We start from the raw sequence: 2,883 nt of genomic DNA, 5'->3' as shown, positions 1-2,883 counted from the left end.
ACACACACACACATATGTCACTTACTTTGTAAAGAATTTCCATAATTAAAAACTTGTCAGGCATTAAATTTCATAAGGGTGTTGCTTTATCATTTACATTAATTATTAAGCTAGCAGGAAAAGAATATGAAGCAATATCCTACAAATTTTTTACCAATTTAAAAACTCTCCTTTTTATATGTGGCAATAATTTTCCCTCCTGACATTAGACTTTAGAGATGAACCCAATAGGGTATATCCACAAGAAAATTCAGAGATTTACTGTTGAAATGTTAAGTAATTTTTCCTTTTGGATTTTGGAGTAGATACTTTTAGATCAAGGTGTTATTTTTGCGGGAACTTTTTCAATGGGGTGATAAACAATGTCCATCCTTTCGTAAGTATTTTTTAATATTTTACTTATTTTTATTTCATATGTATGAGTGTATTGCCTGCATGTATGTGAGTGCACCCGTGTCATGCAATGTTGTGGAGATCAGAAGAAAGCTTTGGATCCCCATGGAACTGGAGTTAAGGGAAGTTCATAGCTGCCATGTGGGTGCTGGGAATCGAACCCAGGTCCTCTACAAGAGCAGTCAGTGCCCTTAAAAGCTGAGCCATCTCTCCAGGGATATATTAATTTTTCTATCACATCTAAATTGATAAGCAATTTTAAACATATTCTTGGGGATAAGGAGGAAGCTGGCCTGCCTCTGATCATCTTAGGTCCTGCCTCTGATTAAGCTTATGTGTGGCTGTCATAAGTTAGTGGGGATTTAAAATTTTTACTATATTCTGTCATTTGTTTGAAGACCTGCTGTGTCAAGTAAGTGTCCCAAGATGTTCCTCAGTGGAAGTTCTCTCGAGAAATGATGGTTCGGTTGTGAAGCAGTCTTCTAGTAAGGCATTGTAAAAGTGGATTTGGTTTAATAAAAGTTGACATAGATATTTTTAAAATAAAAATAAATATATATAATTTTAAAGAAAAGTTAATAAAAAATGTTTACTACATCTGCAGTAATAAGTATATTGTCTTTTGTCTTAGGACTAAGGAGGGAGCTGACCTACATCTTATTGCTCAAGGGAGTGTGAAGCTTAAGCATGGCTACCTTTCTACTGCAGCCAGAGGGCCAGAAAATTTAGCTTGAGTTTCCCATCGAAAAACATTCTTAGTGGAAAAATAGAGAACTGTTAAGCTGATAATACTATATAATCTTCTTTTGTTCAATATATTGTTTATTGAATTTTTGCACATTTAGTAAAATATATCTTCATCATATTTAGAACCCCTCATTTATCTGCACCACCCATAGACTGCCAATGCATTTCGTGGATTCTGTCATATACGTTAAGGTTTATAAATCAGGATTGTGTTTCCAGAAGTCCCTTGGTATGAGTTCATCCACAGGAGCCTTCTCAGCCTATGTAGCATTATTCATTTAAAGAAGACCAACACTCATTCACCCAGCAGTTATCACTCACCAATAGTGCTTCAGTGAAGGTTGGAACTTCTTTCCAAGTCACCCAATTTTATGCTGGTTTTTTTTTCTGGTTAAAGTTTGTATGGGTCATGTGCATGCTATCACCTTTGCTGTAAGTTCATAAAAGCAAGTTCCCAGCCTCCTGGAAAATTCTGTTCTTTGTGGTCATCCACTACTCCTGGCTCTTACAGTTTTGCCTGTCCCCTCTTCTGAAATAATCCTTAAGCCCTGGGTCCCAGAGGTTTACTACAGGCATCCTATCTATGGAAACACACTTAGCCATCTCTTATTATCCCAATTTTGTTCAGTTATGGCTTTCTGTGTTAGTCATCCTCTGACACATGAGGAAGCTTCAATAGTGAGAGTTTAGAGATGCATTAGGATTCTTTTAACCCCTTGTTACTCTGTGTTCCATGAGCCTTAGGTGTAGAGGTTCTATTGTAGATGTGTCACACAGGACTGGTCATCTCACAGGTACATAGTTTCTATGTGTGACCAGTTGTGGAACTCTGTAATAGTCTCCATGTGTTGCAGAAAGAAGCTTCATTGAAGAGTGATGAGAGATAATCTTCTCTGTAAATATTTGAACCCACATTTAGCAAACAGTAAGAAATTAGGTTTTTCTAGTGATATGAGGGATATAAAGTATTTGCTAGGATATATTTCCTCTCCACCCATGTGTGCTTGGATGTTTCTTGGAATGACATTTGTGGTTCCATTGAATTTAGAATATCATCCATTTTTTTAGATATTTCAAACTTTTACAGTATAGCTTTTTTAATATTTTTTTGAAGAAGCATATTATTACATGTTTAATATGCTCAGTAACAGTTTCCGGAGTAAAGATACAGCTCTTTCAAAAGTGGCTATAAAATTTTTAGGTTTCCTGTTGAATTACACAATTACACAGTTTTGAACTTGGTATAAGCCCCATAAGACACAAAATTGAATGAGTTGTTAACCTTTAAAAAAGATCTCCATTTCATTTTAAAATATACTGATTCTTACAGAAAGACTCATTGTTTTTGCTACTAACACTGAGATGTTGGCGCATGCGTCTCTAATCTGTGTGTATCTCGTTATTACTAGTCATAATCAGTTGCACTCGGATCTTTGGCACCTGTGTATGTCTATAAAGTCATTGGGTAGATTTCAACAGTAATGTTTATCATCTCTACTAATTAACATGATATAATTTTTATGCTTCCTCCTCAAATATAATTCATTTTTTAAATTTGTTGATTTTTTTGTGTGTAAGAAACAGTATATTTTAAAATGAAATGGAGATCTTTTTTAAAGATTAAAAAGTCATTCAATTTTATGTGTTACAAGGTTTATACTGTGTTCAAAAATGTACAACTGTATTAATTGAACTGTGAACCTAAAAATTTACAGTCACTACTGACAGAGATGTATCTTAGCT

The sequence above is a fragment of the Nannospalax galili genome, unplaced genomic scaffold, assembly GCF_000622305.1.
Source record: "Nannospalax galili isolate Female #2095 unplaced genomic scaffold, S.galili_v1.0 scaffold586, whole genome shotgun sequence".
NCBI lineage: Eukaryota > Metazoa > Chordata > Mammalia > Rodentia > Spalacidae > Nannospalax > Nannospalax galili.
This window is presented reverse-complemented; position numbering follows the sequence as displayed.